Below are 19,759 nucleotides of genomic sequence, written 5' to 3'. Positions count from 1 at the left end.
GCCTCTTCCGCCCACACCCGCAAAGGGTGAAAGGATTAAGTCAATTTCACTTTTTCTGAGAAAAATGCTCCATAGCCCGTCTTATCCACTCTGCGGTGGAGGCCAGCTCATGGCTCCTTGGTGCCCGTCAGTGGGCTCCCCGCCCTCCCTGGCCGTTACCTTGGGCTGGGACTGTTAAGTATTTCCTCATTAAAGCCCTGGCGGCTGGGCTCAGGTCCGCAAGCCAACACCAATAGTTACAACTGCCCCGGAATGTTTGGACAGATTTCTGCAGTTATGAGTTTATGAAGTTGAAAGGTTTTGTAGACGGGGACTATGTTGGTGTTAAGGGAGACCATTTCTCCAGGGGGCCTGCGTTTGCTGTCTTAAGATCCCAGAGGCAGGAAGAGGAGGGGAGAGGGCCAGAAGGAACCAGGGTGGCCAACCAAGGAGTAAGAATAATGAGCCCAGACTATGAGGGGTCTGCTGCGTTAGGGACAGGAGTGAGAGGGCGCACCAAGGGGCACCCTTGCCTCCAAATGAGGAAATGCAAAGTACATGAAAGGGGAGTGCTGAATTCTGAGCACCTTTTGTGAACAAAGGAACAGCCATTTGATCTTCATTGTTTTCTGTTCCCAAATCAGAAAACCTCAGAGCAAGATCAGGGAGTCTCTGGGGTAGGCCTCAAAGGGGCTGGGGACACCCTCTCCAAACCTGATGCAAAATGTTGTGTGTAGGTGCTTTCTCAGGGAAAGGATCCCTAAACTGTGTTATATTTGAAAAGGCATCTGTGACCAGAGCTGAGCAACACCCACCCTCCCACTGCATTGATAGGCAAATTGAGGTCCCTGCTAGTCATTCCTCCATGCTTTCATCAAATGGAAGCATTGAGGCCACTGTAGGGAACCAGACAGAAGGTCCCAGCTGGCTTGATTGCTGATCATCACAGACAGGGAAAGGGGAGACACACAGACAATAAAGCACACAAACAAGAAATGTTCAGACGATTGGGAGGGCTGTGAAGATGCAGACGTGGGCTCGCTGGACGGTTCTCAGGGTTGGGGAAACCTCTCTGAGGAGTGACATTGCTGCTGGGGCTCCAAATGCAAGAAGGAGACGGCTACGGGAAGGTCTGGGGAAGACAGTTCGAGGCAGAAGGAACAGCCAGTGCAAAGGTCCTGAGGGCGAATGAGCTTGGAGGGAAGGCAGGAGGCTAGCATGGGGGGTGGGGGTGGCTAGCCTGGCCTCTGAACAAGGGGCAGAGATGCAAGCAGATGAGGCTGGCAAGATGGGTCACGTAGGGCCATGGTAAGGAGTTTGGGGTTTATTCTGGGTAGAGTTGGAAGCCATGGAGCGTTTGGAACAGAGAGGACAGAGGTCCCAAGAGGGCCAGATAGTACCCACCACAAGAATCTCCAACTCAGAATTCTCGATGGCGGGCCCAGTGTGCTGCCCAGTATACCACACTGCCTCTTCCCCAGGCTGTCCTGCTTCACTCCCGCTATCCTCTCTGGAGACGGAGGGCATTCAAGAAAGGGTGGGGTGGCCTTGCCTCCTTGACCATTGCAGTGATTGAGCTGCAGGCCGCTCTGTATGAAAGGGCTTTACTATGACATCAGGCCCAGAGAGGGAAAGGGGCTTGCGTAAGGTCACACAGTACATTCGTGGCAGACCAGGAAGTTGACCTACCTTCTCTCCCAGGCGGTGGTCTCTCCATTGGTGCACGTGCTCTGGTTTATCACAGCACACTCCGGTCCTGACAGTCATCCACAGGCCGGGGCCAGGCTGGGGCCCTGACAGGGGGTGGCTGGGGGTCTGCAGTCAGAGGGAATGACAGGCAATGAGGAGCGGAGTGGTGCTGAAAGGGAAGCGCAGAGAGTGGCCAGGAAACTCCGTAATTCTTCCTGTTCTGCAGGAAGAACCACCAAAATGAAGAGTCAAGGCACTGTTTTCATTTCTCTTTTAAAGAAATTCGTATTTGTATTAAAAAGTAAGTTATATAGAAACGTAGCGAAAATTCACCTGTGGTCCGAAACCCCCCCAAACATAGCCGTCGAGGAACAATGTGGTATATTGCAGATTTTGGTTCTGTTTCACTTAACACTTCCATCAGCCAGCAGTGTATAAAGAGCTGGACTTCTGGGACAGGTGGCAGGGCTCATGTCCTGGGTGTGTGACCCATGCAGTCACACTGGGCCCTGCACTTAGGAGGGCCCTAGGCTTGGCTGAATGTTCTGCTGTCACCATTTTGACTTTTTTTTTTTTTTTAATGTTTATTTTTGAGAAGGAGAATGACAAAGTGTGAGCGGGGGAGGGGCAGAGAGAGAGGGAGACAGAGTCTGAAGCAGGCTCCAGGCCCTGAGTTGTCAGCAGAGAGCCGGCTGTGAGGCTCGAACCCACGAACCGCGAGATCATGACCTGAGCCGAAATTGGACCCTTAACTGACTGAGCCACCCAGATGCCCCACTGAAATTCTTTTTTTTTTTTTTTTTTATTGATTTTTGAGACAGAGAATGAACGGGGGAGGGTCAGAGAGAGGGAGACATAGAATCTGAAACAGGCTCCAGGCTCCAAGCTGTCAGCACAGTGCCCAACGTGGGGCTCGAACCCACGGACCCCGAGATCATGACCTGAGCCGAAATCGGACCCTTAACTGACTGAGCCACCCAGGCGCCCCATTGAAATTCTTAATAATGTTTGAACTCAGGGCCCAACATGTTCACTGTGCACTGGGCTTGCAAACTCTGTAGCTGGTCATGCCAGGGTGGTCTGGGTGAGCACCCAGCTCTGCCTCCACTCGCTGTGTGGCCCTGCCCATGACTTTGTTTCCTAGGGTGTCAGATGGTGATAACTGGAGTATGTTCCTTGCAGGGTTGTCATGAGAAGTGCATGAGATCAGCTTGAGGAAGCTGTGGGCAAGCAGGTGCCACCTAGGGCCATTCTGCTTCTTCCTCTGTGGTTTTGTTCGTTTCCTTCCCTCTCCCTGGAGCTTTGCCTTGGCCCTGGGTGGCCAATGGTCCCTGCTCTTCCTGGTCTAAGCTAGTGCCCCTTCCTCCAAGAAGCCTTTTCCAGGATCTGCATCTGGAGAGACCTTCCCTGAACCTTACAGCACTTTGGTGGAGTCTTACGAGGCCCCAGTTTCTACTTTGGATTATGAGAGCTTAGGTTCAGCGATTTCTTTCTCCCCAACTGTACTCTCAGCCCTGGTATTTCATAGATCAGACACATTCCAAAAAGATTTAAAAATTAAAAAACTGGGAGACCAGTAGGGTTGGGAACTATTTCTTTTGCTAAAGACACTTTTAAAAGGCTATTGTTTAATATAGTGATGATTTCCTTAAAGGGAGTCTATTTTTTTTAATGTTTATTTATTTTTGAGAGAGAGAGAGAAACATAGAGAAAGAGAGACAGAGCACGAGCAGGAGAGGGAAAGAAAGACTGGGAGACACAGAATCTGAAGCAGGCTCCAGAGTCCAAGCTGTCAGCACAAAGCTCAACATGGGACTCCAACTCATGAGAGGTGACATCATGACCTGAGCTGAAGTCAGACGCTTAACTGACTGAGCCACCCAGGTGCCCCCACATTTTTTTTAAGTTTGTTTATTTATTTTGAGAAAGAGAGAGAGCAGGGGAGGGACAGAGAGAGAGCAAGAGAGAGAGAATCCCAAGTAGGATCTGTGCTGTCAGCATGGAGCCCGATGCGGGGCTTGATCTCACAAACTGTGAGATCATGAACTGAGCTGAGATCAAGAGTTGGATGCTTAACTGACTGAGCCACCCAGGCGCCCCAGGGAGTACTTTTTGACATCAAACAAACCACAACCCCTGAGCAAAAGACAATTCTTTGAGTGAATGGAGCTTTGGTAACAACTAGATTGTACTTACTCTCACTTTGCTACAGTGAAATCTCCCCCTTGGACCACACTTCGGGCTGTTCCTCATCAGACTCTGCCTGGTTCTGCTTAAGGAGACCCTTGGCATTGCTCCCTGCCCTCGCGGGGTTCCCCCCACTCCCTGCCAGACCCTGACAGCTATGATATTCAAGGGGTTATTTTTTTCGCCTTGAAAAAGCAGCAGGGTCAGTGGATTCCAAAAACTGTTATTAATCCTTAAAAAAATTCCACGTTCCAACCAAAATGTGGACATGCTTTGAAATGTTTGTAGTGCCTCCCTTCCCTCTCAGCTTTCAAGAAGTGAGGACTTCAAAGGCCATTTCCTTGCTGAAATAAACACTGGGGCTGGAGGTAGGGGAGAGAAACACGGGCTTGTTGAGTGGAAAAGAAAATTGTATTTTTCTTCTAAAAGGCATCCAGACCCATCACCGTGAAAATGGCCCCTGGTCTGGAGGACAAGGGCTGGGTGTGTATGTGAGCTGTGATGACAGGCCCCTTGGCCCTTGTGTGTTCCAAGTTGGGGTCGGGGGTGAGCCTGGGTGATTCTGTGTGCGGGGCCGTGTTAGCGACTGTGAAATGTTTCATCAGCTGAGCTTAAGAGCTTGACTTCGGAGCCTCCTGGCTTCCATGGCAGGACATCCCCTTAGTAGCTGTGGGGATGTAACTCTCCCCGCTTCAGTTTCCTCATCTGTAAAATGGGGATAACAGTTTTTGTGAGGATCAAGCCATCAATGCACGTGTCATTGTTTAGAGCAGTGCCTGACGCTGGATGGTAAGCACTAGACAAATGATAGCTGTTGAAATCACTATTGTTTATGGAAATGTCTAGAGGGCAAGATAGCTATCTAACTCTCATCTCCAAGGTTTTGCCCATATTTGAAAAGATCCATGATTCTAATCACTTCCTAACCCTACCCCCGACTCCCTCAGGAGGGGAGCACAGTGGATTCCCTGGAAAAGGAGCAGGCCCTTAGCTGCCCCCCCCCCCCCCCGCACCCCCCCTCTGCCCCCCTGGCCCCAGCAAGCCCTGCCCTGACCTGGGGGCGGGGAGCGGACAGGCCCTGCTCTTCTGAAAGACACAGAGGGCTTTGTGTCACTGCCCTGTCTCAAAGGCCCTGCTCAACCACCTACTAAGACAAGTGCCGGAGGGATGCACTTTATTGTTGTTGTTACTATTATTGTTGTGTTTGTTGTTATTGCTGCTACTATGACTGTTGTCGTCATTGTTATTGTTGTTAAATGGAGCCTGCCTAGAGGGTGGCCTCCTGGGACATCCTCCAACACCACCTGGGGGTCAGCCAGGCCCTGACTCAGGGGGGAAACCCTCAGGGGTTGTGCCCCAGCCACAGGGGAAGGGGAGTCAAAGGGGAGCCACAGGGGTAAGGCAGGAGGGGAGGGAGGTGGTCTGTAAGCTGCAGCAGGGCAGAGGTTGGGGAATGTGTTCAGGGCCTGTCCCCAGCATGTGTCAAAGAGAGGCGGGGAGGGACTGCCCTGTGGAGAGGTCAGGCAGTGGAGCCCACGGCAAGGCAGGGACAGCTCCGAGAGCAAGGATCTGTTATCCCAGGCTGTAGAGACAGGAGAGAGGTCCCGGCTTGGTTGGAAGAGGGTGTCTTACTGGGCAGCTAGGGAGCAAGGGTTCCTAGGAAAGCAGGCCAGGCCCCGTTGGCTGCCACGGTCCACACCAGGGAGCCAGCCTCCCTCCCCCTCCCCTGACTGACCACTTGGGCCCCGTGTCTCTTCCTCAGAGAAGCCTTCCCTAACTCCTCCCTGGCCCTCAGCCTGTGACCCTTTCCAGTGTCACTTAGTGCCCCTGTTCTCCTTCACTGCACTGACCGTAAGCCTAGTTTCTTGTTTGGGTAAAATGTTAACTGTCTGTTCCTTGGAGAATGTAAGACCCAGAGGAGATGGCCTCCATATCCCCTGGGCTCAGCTCCATGCCTGGGGCAGAGCCAGCTGGCAATAAATATTGGTTGAGTAGATAAATACAAAAAAACATCACTTAGCAACAGCAATGGTGAGAAAAGAAAAGGCATTTTAGGTGATCTTGGCTAAATTCATAGATGTAGGTAATGTTTCCTTTTTTCGTTCCTTTGTTCCATCCTTCCCTCCCTCCTTCCTTTCCTTCTCTCTTTCCCTCTCTTCCTTCCACAGTACATCGAGCACCTGCTATGCACCCAGTCCTATGTTAGGCCCTGGAGTGCTGTGTTGAACAAGACAGAGAAGGTCCCTGTTGGTATAGGGCTCATATTCTTGGGTGGGCATTAAGGCCAGGTGAAGACGACCCCGACATGTTCCAAAGCGGGGCTGGCTGTTGAACTGTGGAAAAGCAGACTGCAAGGGCTTTCATCCTGCCCAGCCTCTTTTGGGATGGAGGAAAGAGCCTCAGAGAGGGAAAGGATTTGCCCACACAGGGGGCAGGACCAGGAGTCCCGGCCTTTATCTGAGTTCCCGCCACTGCGCCTTCCCTGAGCCCCTCCAGGTCGGGGGCCAGAAGTCCCTACGGGACCCCAGCAGGCTAGAGTCATGCGACACACAGAGAACTCCTTGGGGCCTCCCAGAGATTGCCCAGGTTAATACTCTCATTATGCACATGAGGAGACTGAGGGCCTGAGAGAGAGGGGCCATTCCCAGGCCACACAGTGAGCAGAACCAGTGCGGTCTCCCAACAAACCGGGCCCGTCCTTTCTGAAGCCTGGCACGGCGCTCAAGAGGGGCCCAATGAATCCGAGCCTGCAGGAGAAAGGCATCAACAGAGGCCCACCAGCTAAGGGGAGACGCGATGGCCGCAATGCATTTTGCGTCTCTATGTTGCAGAGGCTGTTTCCTTGTGGTGATGAGCAAATCAATATTAATGGATGTTCATTCAAGTTTGCCATGTGTCAGGCACTGTGCTGACTTAACTGCATTGCCTCCAAACTTAATCCTCGCGACAACCACATGGGGTAGCAACCTTCTCCCCACGTGAGAGAGAAGGCAGGAAAAGTTTCAGAGCCAAGTAACCGAGCCAAGGAAACCGGGAGAAAGGAAGAGTTCATGAGAGAACTCTGGGACTGGAGGGGGAGGGGGTGAGGGCCCAGCCTGCTTAATTGGCAACGTTGTTGGAAAAACTACCATTTCAGGAATGCTGAACAGCTCATGTGAGACGATGAGAGAGAGGTCAAAGGCTGAGGGCCAGTCTCCGCATCTGTGCCTGGGGTTCCAGGCTGCAGAGGCCCTTCCCACCCCCTGCCTCGTTTGGGTCTCATAAGAACCTGGTTGGGGGTGGGGCGTCCTTTTCTCCATCTTACCATGAAGGATAACATGGCCTAGAAAAGGGGAGTGCCCGAGGTCGCCTTGGGTGCTGATGGCAGAGCCCAGGTGTCCCAGTACCAGGACCAGAGTTCCTGCCCAACCTTGTGCCTCTCAGTTTCTTCCACCCTCAAGGGAAAACCAGAGGCCCAAGGGCCATGCGGTCTGCCTCCTGGCTTTGCGGGTAGAACTGTGTTCCCCCGGAAAGATACTTTGTTGCCGTCCTGACAGGAGCACCTGTGAATGTGACCTTATTTGGAAATAGAGTCTTGCAGCTGAAGTCTTCCTGGATGGGAATGGGGCGCTAATCCAATACGACTTTGTCCTTATTAGAAGGGAAGAATGCCATGCAAAGATATGGACACTCAAGGAGAAGACCCCACGACGCGACAGAGGCAGAAATTGGGGGCAAGCCAAGGAATGTCAAGGCAAGGATCGACGGCCACCACCAGCGGCTAGGAAGAGACAAGGCAGGATTCTGCCCGGCGTCTGAGAGGGAGCATGACCCTGCTGACCCCTGATTTTTAGACATCTAGCCTCCAGAACTGTGAGAGAATACATTTCTATTGTTTTAACCCAGCCAGTTTGGGGGACTTTGTTACGGGAGCCCTGGCAAACTAATATACTTGATGTCTCATCTTTCTACCTAGTATGCAAAGTGACCCTCAAAATAAGGGGAAGGGTCCCTGATCTTCAATGCACAGGCCAGAAGCAAGGCCAAGGCAGGATTTCAGTAAGCAAGGATCATGCTGATAGTTTAATGCTTGTAAATATCTAACTATGTGCCAGGCACTGTTCTATTGCTTTACAGATAGTCACACACTGAATCCTCCCAATGGCTCTGAGAGTAGTACCATACTATTGCTGTCTCCACTTGAGTACTTTAATACTCCTATCAGTCCATTCTAGAGAGGCGAAGTGACGAATCTAGGACCACACAGCTAGTAATAAGCAGAGCCCAGATCCAAACGCAGGCGGTGTATCTCTACCATGATGCTGGTTTTGGCAAACATGGAGGCGTTTATCATCCCTGCCAGAGAGAGATGCATAAGCTAAGCCCCAGGAGCGGAAGAGTCAAGGGCACTTTGGGGAAATAGTTTTCCAAGGCAGTGAACTCAGGGAAGGAGCCATGGCTTCTACAGGAACATGAAGGCTTGGACTTGGCCAGTGTCCGCACGGCACAGTAGATCAGGCTGTGGGCTCTGGGAAGGGGCTGCGTCTTCAGCATGATTCTGGATGGTATGCCATATTAGTCAGAATACTTAGATTACGCTGTGGTAAATCAACGCCTGAAAGTCTTAATGGCTTGTAACATCCAGGCTTAGTTCTCGCTCCTGTGATATATTCACTATGTCTCCTTCTCACTCAGGGACCCTCACTCTGGAAAAGAGGGTGTTGGAGGGCCTCCCCCCCGGTGGTGACATGCTCCAGCTCATAACATGGTGCAATTCAGAACCGGCACTGGTCATGTGGTCCTACCACCACAAAGGGACCAGATGGTGTCATCCTTCCCCAGGCCGGGAGGCAGAAACCCAGGAATGCTCGGTGGACAGCACTAATGAGAAGCACAGAGCTAAGGTGCACTAAAGGACAAGGTACGCACACCATCACACCATCTCCTTTCAGCTTTGAGATTCTTTCAAGGAGAAATCCCCCTTCAGTACCAGCGTATCACCAACCCCTTTCCAACCTGTGTTGATCTCTCTCGTCAACTGTGAACACCTCTCGGGTTCCGGTCTGTGAACAACAACAGCATTTTCAGACTTCAGTTAGAATGTACTAATATTATTTGGCTTTTGTGGCACGCATTTTTGCCTTTGTCCAGCATGCATTTTCCATTAGTAGCAGTAATAAGAAGTTTCCTTTGAGAAAAAAATTAATTTAAATAAAACACAACAGGGGTGGGCGCCTGGGTGGCTCAGTCGGTTGGGTGTCTGACTTCGGCTCAGGTCATGATCTCGCAGTTCGTGGGTTCGAGCCCCGCGTCGGGCTCTGTGCTGACAGCTCGGAGCCTGGAGACTGCTTCAGATTCTGTATCTCCCTCTCTCTGTCCCTCCCCCGCTTACGCTTTGTCTCTCTCTCTCTCTCTCAAAAATAAATAAACGTTTAAAAAATTTTTTTAAAAAACACAACAAAAAATACTAGAGTGAACTTTTGAGTCAGAAGGCTTTGGTTCAAATCTGGATTCTTCCACTTAGTAGTTCCTTGACCTCGGGCATGTAAGGGAACCTCTCTAAGCCTCACAGTTTCCCTATCTGGAAAATGGCACTAACATGGGTGACCACATCGCGGGATTGTCGTGAAATGTTGGTCAAGCTCTTACCATACTGCCTGACCCATAACAAGTTCTCAATGTCAGCAGTTATTATTATCTAGCTGGGTGGCCTTCTCCCCTCACTGGCCTCAGTGTCCCTGTCTCTGAAGTGGGTTCAGGGGATGATCTATGGTATGGGAAGCTGTCATTCCTGTTTAGCATGGTCAAGGAAGATGCAGGTCCTTGAATGCCAGGGTGACTGAACTTAGGGAGGCAGGGAGAGGATGCAGCGAGCCTGGTGGTTCCGTCCCCTCCCCTGTCCAGGTCCTTCCCTTTAGGTATTATGCTGGGCCTCTGGCTGACAGCTGTGTTTTCTCTGCTCAGCAAAGGTCTTCCCTGTAAACAGTGCAAGTCAGGTGACCTCCAGCCCCGGAAGGCCTCACCCCCAGGGGCCTGGGTGAGAAAAGGCTCCTTGTATCTGGGGTAGGGGTGAACTCTGCACTCCCCAGGAACAACTATTCCGGCAGCATTCCTCCTGGAATGCAGCTGGAGGGCCGACCCTCCACCAGAAATAGCCTCCCAGTGGCTTTGCTCTGGTCTCCTTGCTTGAGGGGGGGCTCACCTCCAAGGGCCCTGCTGCTGGGAAGGCTGAGAGTCACAGCAGCCCGAACAGGACACAAGATGCCCCTTGGGAAAGTGGCCAAGCTCTCGCCAGCTCAGATCTGAGTCAGGCATTGCGGGGTCGTGGCCTGGAACTCCAGCCTACGGAGGCATGGAACCGCATTTAGAAAGGCAACCTGTTTGCACCTGACTTGAAAGACCCTGATGCTTCCTGTCCTCACCTCAAGCCGCTCCCCTTCTCTGCACAGCCCGTGCAGCTCCTCGTTCTGCCTTCCCTAGCAGACCTTCTCCTGGCACTGGTCCTTGCCCTGGTCCTCACCCTGGCACAGAGGCCCTCCTCCCTCCTCCTCACAAGGCTGGCTTCTTCTCAGCTCCTCCCTCATGTCTCAGTGTAAACATCACCCCCTTAGAGAGGCTGCCTGGCCCCTCCATCCAAGTGGCCCATCTCGTCACCCTCGACCATGTATCTGTAATTTTCTTTCTTATTGGCCATTTAGCTTTTTATGGTCTCGCTTGTCTCCACTAGAATGTACGTTCCATGATGCAGAGACTGTGACTGTCAACATCTGTATTTTCTTGGCTCAGCCAAGGCCTTACCCATGAACATGAGCTATTGAGTGACCTCCAGTTCCCGGAAGGCCCCGTTCCAAGCTCTGTCCCTGCCTGGGAGGCACTCAGTAAATACCGGTTAAATGAATGAATGAGTGAATGGGTGAATGCATAAAAGGGGAGTGCCAGAAAAGACCCTGGATGATATTTACTATCTTAATAATGGCTACAAATTCTTTTCTTTTTTTTTTTTTTAAATACAAGTTAGCTAACATATAGTGTAATAATGATTTCAGGAGTAGAAGTTAGTGATGCATCACTTACATATAACACCCAGTGCTCCTCCCAACAAGTGCCCTCCTTAATGCCCATCACCCATTTAGCTAATTTCCCCACCCAGCACCCCTCCAGCAACCTTCAGTTTGTTCTCTGTGCTTAAGAGTCTCTTATGGTTTGCCTCCCAATAGCTACCAATTCGTAAGCGTTGTCTCTGTGTCCTGCACTGTGCTATGTGCATTGCCTACATTATCTCACTGGGTCCTACTGCGGCCCTGTGGGCTTAAGTAATGGGCCACGGACACATGTGCTGCAGGGTGTGGGGCCCCAATCTCAACCCAAGTTTGCCTCATGGCAAAGCCTGTGCTCTTAACATCCTCCCCTGCACGCAGAGGTGGGAAATGACTTGCCCAAATCCGGCTGGAGAGAGAACCTTCTCCCTGCCTCCCCGTAGCCTCTCCCAGCCAGGGCAGCTGCTGGTGCCGTCCGCCCCAGGTTCCTTCAGAGAGAGCACGTAGGGTCAACGTCCAGCTCCCAGGCAGTAGGAGGCAGCTGGGGTTTCTCTGAGTCATCCGAACCCCTGAGGCCCCTACAGGTCAGCTCCCAGGCTGTCAGGCCATGACCTGAGGCCACTCATCTGGCTGACTCTCTCACGTCTAGTCTCCCTCACTGGAGAATGTGCCAGGCTCACTGGGGTACAAGGCAGGGCCTGTGTTTCCGCTGCGACGCTCTCAGCCCCCAGGAATGCTGCTGACTCACAGCAGGCAGGCAGGCCGGCTGTGACTCAGGGTGGTGCAGGCACAGCCCTCCCTCGGGAAGGGAGGAGAGAGTCCCCAGGTGGAGTGGTGGCCAGCCCCCCAGCTCGTGGCCTGACACGCGTGAGGGCTGTCCACGAGAGCGAATGTTATCCTCTAGCTCAGTGACCCAGATAGCTCTTCTTTGGTGGGCCTCGATTTCCCTGTGGGTGCATGGAGCAGAGGCCCCGCATGGTCCATGATGGGATGTCATCTGCAGTTAAGACAATGAAAGTGAACGAGAACCTCAAGTGCCCACGGGTGGACTCTAGCCTGGAATTTGTGGAGGCCGATGCCCTGGGGAAGGGCTGGGGTCCTGGGCTCAAGTCTCACCCTTAACACCACCTCACATGTGGACTTGGTAGAATTACCTCCCCCACGCTGGGCCTCAACCCCCTCATCTGTCGACAGCCAGCTTCTAGTGGGCAGAGTGGGCCGTCACCAACTCGACTTTTATCCGCACTGCTCCCCCCGCTGAGGATGTCCTGGCCACCGTCTGCCTCCTGGTCCTTCAAGGGCCTGGTCCATCGCGGCTTCACCGAGGAGCCTTGCAGAACCTTCCATTCAAAACTCATCTCTCACAGATGTTAAAACAATGTCATGAATCTACATGTGATTGCATTAAAAATGTACAAAATATATTAAGCGAAAAGAGCAGGAGGCAGAATAAAGTGCATAAAATGCATTTTGATCCATATATACGTGTCTATAATTGGAAATGCATAGGAAAAAAAAAGGCCTAGAAGGATATATATAAAAACGTTAACCATGACAATCTCTGAGTCATGAAGATGATGGTGATATTTATTTTTCCTTAATATTTTTCAAGACTTTCTAAATTGCATGCGACGAGCATGTTGCTTTTATAAACAGAAAGACATTAGAGCTTCTTTCTAATTTAAAACTCCTTCTCCACCTCCCCTGTGGCCTTTTGCCAATCGTCTCCTCTGTGGCACACACTGCTTTTCCCGGTGTGACCCGATGCCTGGCCCACCGCAGACTCTCAGTGCCGTCCTTGATCGGAATCGGAGGGGTTGCCCCGGCTTGTGGGCGCATCTCCTCTCCCACGAAACGGAGAGCCCCCCGGAGGAGAGACAGCACCCTACACTGTGTGCCAACATAGAGGCAGCACATCGTCAGAAAAGGAGTCAAGAAGCCTGAGTGTTGGTTCTGGAGATGGCCCTAAATTGCTGGCTGTGTCTATGTATCTAAGTCCCCTCCTCTCTCCGGGCCTCATTTCCCTCACCTGCAAAATGAAGGGTTGGGCTCTACAATCTCTACATTAGTGCTCTCCAATGGAGCTTTCTGCAATGATGGACGAGTTCTACCTCTTTGTTGTCCAATATGGTAGCTGCTAGCTCTTGGAAGGTGCTAGAGCCATTTAGAAATGGAATCAATTTAAATCTAAACAGCCATTCTTAACTAGTAGGCACCAAAGGGATGGTGCAGTTCTAGATAACCCTTTTAGCCCTGACGTTTGGTGATTCTCTTATTTATTAGTTTCACTTTCTCAGAAGAGCACCTGGTCTCCCACCTCTTCAGGAAATGTACCTTCCCCCAACTGCAACCATGTGACTCCAAGGAGGCCTGCCATCTTTGTAGATGTCACCCCCAATCCTCAATGATCGGCCAGGGTGGTCACCTGACCCAAGGTAGACCAACTAGAGCACTTCTCTGGGGCTTTTAAGTTGCAGTGAATTGAATATAGCCTAAAATTAACTTTCTAAAAGCGAGTGAGCAATTCAATTCAAGGCAGCGTTGTACAACCACCACCTCTGTTTAGTTCGAGAACCTTTTCATCACCTCCAAAGGAAGCCTCCTACCAATTAAGCAGCTGCTCTGCCATTTCCTCTTTCCAACTCTTTTGGCAACCACCAATCCGCGTTCTATGGACTTGCCTAACCCAGGTATTTCAAGTAGGTGGAATCATACAGTATGTGAACTTTTGTGTCTGGCTTCTTTCACTGAGCTCATCCACACTGTAGCGTGTATCAGTACTCCATTCCTTTTTTATGGTCGAGTAATATTCCACTGTGTGTATTTACCACAATTTGTTTATCCATTCATCCACCGAAACACATTTGAGCGGTTTCCACTTTTTGGCTATTGTGAATCGTGCTGTATGAATATTTGTGTACAGGTATGTGTTTAAGTCCTTGTTTTCACTTCCTCGGGGTACATAGTTAGGTGTGGGATTAATTGCCGGGTCTCACTGGCATTTTACAGTCCCACCAGCAATGTCCATTTGGGTTTGAGGGTACTCTAGATGGAACCCTCCACATTGTGAGACGCCAAATCCCTGCCTGGAACCTGCAGCCGAACCGCCCTCTGGTTCCCTCTGCTTCTGCTCCTGTCCTCAGCCAAGAGCCTCAGACAGATGCCTGAGGAAAACAGCTGTGGCCTGTCATCTGATAAGAGAGAAGAGGCTGGTGGTAAGGGTGGGTGGGAGGTGGGTTGTAGTGGGAATAGAGGGCCGGGTTCCCCTGAGGACACTGTGGGGCAGGGAATATGGAAGAGAGGCTGGAGGCCAGGCCAGGGGAAGGAGGGGGGGAAAGGTGGAAAGAAAAACTCAGCAGAATCGCCAATGTTTAGATGGCCTTTCCAGAGTAACTGAGACAGCTCGTCTGGGGCCAACCATGAAGGCAATGTTCTTTCAGGGTCTGAGAGGAAACAACTCCGATTTGGTTTTCTGGGCAGGGGGAAGAAATGGAAAGTGATGAGGAAGGGTGGTTGTAGAGACAGGGCTCGGGCCACTCTACCCTTTAATTCTCTCTAGAATCTCAAATCTGGGATCTGGGCCCACAGGAACAGAGCCCAGTTGGTTGTTTTCTAAATATGATCCGGGGAGCACACACAGGTAACAAGATGAGGGCTCAGGGGGTGGAGGTAGGGAAGTCCTAACTGGGGACACCGAGAGAAAGTGCCAGATGGCGGGAGCTGTGTAGTCCTTGGAGGATGGGGCAGGGCACCCGTGCCATCTCAGACATGCTCCTGGAAAGAAAATGGAAAGATAATTGACTCTTCCTTCTTGCACAGTTAATTAAATTCTTCTTTTTAATTCGTGATAGTTGGAGTGCATGAAACATGGGACTTCACACATCGATGAATTGCTCCAGGTTCACGGCCCACAGACGCAGGTCTTCTGACAAATTCTATCTCCCACGCACATAAGTTTACCAGACCACCATAACCAAGGTCCGTGCTGGGTGAGTTAAACAGTGGAAATGTATTGTCTCCCAGTTCCAGAGGCTACAAGTCTGAAATCAAGGTGTTGGTTCCTTTCGGGGGCTATGAGAGAGAATCCGGTCCGGGCCCCTCGTATAGCTTCTGAGGGTTTGCTGGAAATCTTGGGGATTCTTTGGCTTATAGAAGCATCACCCTGATTTCTGCCTTTATCTCTATATGGGATTTCTCTGTGTGTCTGTCTATGTGTCCAAACTTCCCCCCATTTATAAGGACACCAGTTATATTGGATTAGGCCCCACTCTAAGGGCCTCATTTTCATTTGATTACCTCTGTAAAGACCCTATTTCCAACTAAGGTCACATTCTGAGATACCGGGAGTGGGATAACAACATACTCTCTCAGAGGGACACAGTTCAACCATAAACAACAAGATATCCCTCCATTCCTCCATCAAGAAAGATTTAGGGTACGATTGTATCCACTGTATTACAGAGAATATTCCTGACAGGAAATAACTGCCATTTTGCATAAGTATCTCTGAACAGCAAGTCTTTTGCTTACAATTGTAGAGGCCTGACCATTTGAGGATTTTGAAGAACTATCTACAGTCTAGCTTCTAGCTTCCTACATTTCAAAGTATCCCTCCTTTCCAGCATGCACAGTTCTGTTGCCAGGTACTGGAAGACGTGTTCATGTGGCTATGCAGCTCTGAACCTTCACTTCTGTGTCTTTATGCCAGGTGAGTGGGCTCAGGAGACAGCGGGTGGGTCCTTCGAGACATGTCTATCCAGAGACAGCTGACTTAACCATACATAAAGCCTAGACAGCCACCAGATGCAAACTAAATGTATCACCAACTCAACGTCCCCTTAACCAGAACCCCAAAATGCCACGGACCCTTCTAAAGCCCTCTGACAACAAGAAAAATCTGGCACTAAGGAGGTCAGAGGGGGAAAAAGTGAATGATCTCAACTGATTACAGTTAGAATGACTTGTGCAACTTTTACAGAAACACATGACCATGTGAACACATTGCTAGGGCCTTTCCCCTGGCTTAGAGGGGGGCCTGTGCCAGGAAAGGGTCCTGAAGCTTAAACTGGACTGGTTTCATGGTTGATTTGCCTCTGGATGAGTGCCTCTCTCCATCGTAAAAGCCTCCACGAGTCAGAAAACAAACAAACAAAACTCCACAAACATCCATTCAAGAAGGACGTGTTCATCTATTATATGCCAGAGCCTGTGCTAGATCCGGATGAAGCGGAGACAAACAAAGCAAGCTGAGAGCAAATCCAACTTCTAGACATCACAACCTCCCTGGGGGCCCAGCCCTGGAGAGACTGGGCTCTCCCAGGGGTGAGTCATCAGATGGAGGAGAAAAACTAGCCCCAGCTTGGGCTGGAAAGTTGGCCTTTCCCTTTGAGAAGTGTAATGAAAGATCCTGGGAAAAGAAGCCTCCTCCTAGAAGAATCTTGATGCTGGACACAGCCCCCAAAGAGAGGTTATCCATTAAGCTAGGAGTAAAATCCCCAAATCAAACCTCAGAGCCACCCTTTCCCCAGGAAAATGTCCCCTGTCAGGAGTCCTAGACCTTGGGGCCTAAAGCCTCAGCCCCTGTGTCCAACCTCTTGCTTTGGTTCAGAACCTTCTTCCATCTTTGACTTGTGATGAGCAGAAGCATATGACTGCCAGAAGCATAAGTCCTTCCTGCCAGTGACTGACCAGTCCCAGCCACCTGCCTCAGCTTTTGCCCAGCCTCATTCTGGACCACGGCACCCTGAATCACTTGAAGGACACACACCTTGGGGGTGTCCTCCTCTCTGAGCCTCAGTCTCTTCATATATCAAATGGGATGACAATGGACCATCAACTCCAAGAGGGCCGGGTGATTTGTCTTGTCCATCCCTGTAGTCTCAGCCCCACGGAAGTGGATGGCACCCTAGTAGGTGTTTGTTGTGTGAATGAATGGTATAGAGAGATCCTTGACCTCTGTGTGGAGGAGACCGTAGATTTACATTACCAATAGCTGGTACTTGTTCAGTTGCAGGTGGTAGACACCAATGCCACCTGGCATGAGACGGAACAACTGTATCCATTCATATCGCCAAAGTCCCCGGGGTAATTATAACGTTAGGATTCTTCTGCTCAACTGACAATATGATGAATCTGTCTCCACCTCTGCACTTGGCTTTCCTCTCTGTTAGCCCTTAGAGTTGGTCTGGAGTTAGGCCTACAGTCCAGCAGAAAAGAGACAATCTTGTTCTCAGAAATTCAAACAAAAATCTCAGAAGTGAGTCTCATTGGATAGACTTGGGTCCCTTGCCCGTTCCCAAACTAATCCCTGTGGCCAGGGACATCTGATGTTCTGATTACCCAAGCCTGCCCTGGAGTTGACCTGCCAGTAGGAAGGAGTAGTTCTGCAAACGAAAATGCAGGTTCCATCACCAGGAAAGGGGAGGTGGCTCCACGGCCGACCGCAGGTGCCCACCATAGCACTCGACTAAAGCCTGAAGTGTAGGCAAAACTTCTCCGCTCTGAGCCTCGCCCTCTTCACCTGTCCTTGGGGACAAAGACGACCCTGACAGAAACCCAGTGCTTCTCCTCATTCTAGAGCTTTTGTGAGGTCCCACCAAGGCTGTGAGTTATAATAATGACTAACATTTATTGAGCCATCGCAGGCATCTGGCCTGTGCTAAGTAAACTCTTGACACATTTATTTTAATATTTACAACAATCCGTTTTACCGATGAGAAGCAAGCTGAGAGCAGTTATAAGGCTTGTACACTGTCACATAGCTAGCAAGGGTGGAGCTGGGGTTTAAAGCAGTGCCCTCAAGCATGAAGCTATATATAAACTGTAAATAATTTTACAAGCATAGGGATTATTAGTAATGGTCTGTACTGTTAATAATAGTAATTTTTTTAAAACCCTGAAAGGGAAATTCAAATAAATTCAAACAAATGTTTGTTTAGCACCTACTATGGGCTGATCACTCACCAGGGGCTCAGAGGGAGACACATAAATAACTGTGAAACAGGCAGACTGTGATCTAATAGAGCCATAAACATGCCCCAGGAGAGTGTGGGGAGCAAGAGATTGACTCCGCCTGGGGAGGGGTGAGGGGAGGGGACCTGGAAAGGTCTCTTAGAAGAGGTAGGATTTGAACTGAGCTTGAAAGATAAAGGGACTTCAACAAAGGGAGGAGAGAGAAAATCAACTTTATAAGCGATCTGGAAGGATCTAAAGGCCCAGTGCAGAGTTCCTGGATAAGAGTTAAGCATGTCTATGCAAAATAACTTTCACACCAGCAGGAGCTTCAAAAAGTGATTGAGTAAGTGGAGAGCAGCAGTTGCCATAGGAACAGAGGCAAGCCTCATCCCTGTCATTAGTGAGCATCCCTGGCTTTGAGCTGTCTAGCCAGGGCCAGGAGGCAGCGGGGGCTGGGCTGAGCTGTCCCTTAGAAGAAAAGCCCAGCAAGATTGCTGCCCTGGGAGACTGGCTCTTGTTTCATAGGGAGGAGAGCTGACAGGTGACATCTGGTTCAGAGAAAATAGCCAGCCAGGGGAAGCCTCTGCCTCAGAGGGCTTTGGGACATCCCGAAGCTACTAGAGCAGGCACTGGGACATCAGGGAGGGAATGCGAAGGGCAGGGAACAGGCCTGAGAACCAGAAGTGGCCAAGGGGTAGAGTTCTATCCAGGACGCCAGGGTGTGAGGGTACCTCCCAGAGCGTGGCCTCCCAGGGCCCCTGGGGACCACCAGGGCATCCCAACGCACTGAGAGAGTTGGCATCTAACCACTAAGAGCACAGGGGAAACCGTAAGTGAAGACGCCAGTGACAGGTTAGGTGTCTCTAACAGGAGAGTGAATGGTGGGGTATTTAATGCAACAGACATTAGACCCCAGACATATGTTCAAATCTTGTCTCTGACACTTTCTAGCTGTGTGACCTTGGGCAAATTACTTACCCTTTCTTTCCTTCTCAGTTTCCCCATCTGTAAGATGTAGATGAGGGTAATAATTTTACCTGCATCATAGGCCTGCATGAGAATTAAGTGAGATAATAAACACAGTCATGTATGGTAACTGACACACAGTGGATGTTCAATAAATGCAAGCTATTATAGCACTATTATGACTTCCAAGTTTCAATTGGGTATTGTTTTAGTGTCTTCCCCCCCCCCCCCCCAGGCAGAGTTTCCTTATATTTGTGCTAAAAGCCAGGTTCTCCAAATATAGCAGACAAGGACAATGACAACAGTGAGGGTAGCGAGGGGACCCATTTACCTTCAGAGTGTCCAGTGACTATTATCAAGAAGGAGGGAGTCAAGGTTCTGTCCCTGCGAGCCAAGCCAAGAAGTTTGAGCCATTTACTACAGGCAGTCGGTCGCCATTGAACATTTTGGAAGAAAAAAAAGGACTTGATCAAGGGAATGCAGATTTTCGTCCCTGAAGCTCTATGCACTTGTAGGAATAGACTCTAAGTATAATGACAATAGAATCTAAATATAGTAACAATAATAACAACAGCTATCATTTCACGAGAGAGCTTATTATGCACCAGGCACCGTGCTAAGAGCTTCACATGCCTTGTCTGTTGTAATCCTTACAACAACCTTATGAGGTAGCTACTATAATTAGCCCCGTTTTACAAATAAGAAAACTGGGGCACTGAGAGGTCGACTCAGGTAGCTAAGTCACACAGCTAGCAAATGGCAGAGCTGGGCTGGAACACAGCCACCTGGCTCCAGGGGTCTGCCATTTAACCCCTGTACTCTTTTTCCTTCCCTGAACCCAGAAGAGGGGGTGCTGGTGGGCAACCTGTCACTCTCACTTTTAGGAGCCCCACCATTTATCTGGATTTCAGTGCCCCCTCCCCCCCCCAGTCTGATGCTCTGGGACTTCACCTCTTTCTCTGAAAGTC

General features: G+C 50.4%; 1 long non-coding RNA gene across 1 annotated transcript; it reads right to left on the bottom strand.

The window, feature by feature from the left end:
- Nucleotides 1–1,041: 1,041 nt before the first annotated feature.
- LOC131506455 (uncharacterized) lies at nt 1,042–19,353 on the bottom strand. The gene is made up of 3 exons (XR_009258948.1): nt 19,123–19,353; nt 18,804–18,875; nt 1,042–1,794 (listed from the first exon to the last, which is right to left on the bottom strand). It is a non-coding gene; the product is annotated as an uncharacterized LOC131506455 (long non-coding RNA).
- Between the last annotated feature and the right edge of the window lie 406 nt (nt 19,354–19,759).

The sequence above is a fragment of the Neofelis nebulosa genome, chromosome 1, assembly GCF_028018385.1.
Source record: "Neofelis nebulosa isolate mNeoNeb1 chromosome 1, mNeoNeb1.pri, whole genome shotgun sequence".
In the NCBI taxonomy this organism is placed as follows: Eukaryota; Metazoa; Chordata; class Mammalia; order Carnivora; family Felidae; genus Neofelis; species Neofelis nebulosa.
The sequence above is the reverse complement of the archived record's forward strand: the minus strand, read 5'-3'. Positions and strand labels throughout refer to the sequence as shown.